The following is a 265-nucleotide window of genomic DNA, read 5'->3' on the forward strand; positions in this document are numbered from 1 at the left end:
GCCCCAGAGCGACACGGGCGCGACCGCGCGCGGGCTAGAACGGGGCGAAAGCGTGGAGGAGCTCGGGTTCGGCCGCCTGGACCGGAACGTCTGGAGCGGCCCCGACGCGGGGCCCCGGGGAGAGGCCACCTCACCACGCCAGCCGGTTCCGGCTTCCTAGCAACCAGGAGGCATCCTTCCCAGCAAGCACTGCTTCTGACCCGCGCATCGGAAACTACGAGGCCCAGCGTGCCCCGCGGCCCAGGAGCGCGGACTACAAGTCCCA

The sequence above is a fragment of the Callorhinus ursinus genome, unplaced genomic scaffold (genome assembly GCF_003265705.2).
Source record: "Callorhinus ursinus isolate GAN/ISIS: 27379988/994484 unplaced genomic scaffold, GSC_fseal_2.0 scaffold118, whole genome shotgun sequence".
Taxonomy (NCBI): Eukaryota; Metazoa; Chordata; class Mammalia; order Carnivora; family Otariidae; genus Callorhinus; species Callorhinus ursinus.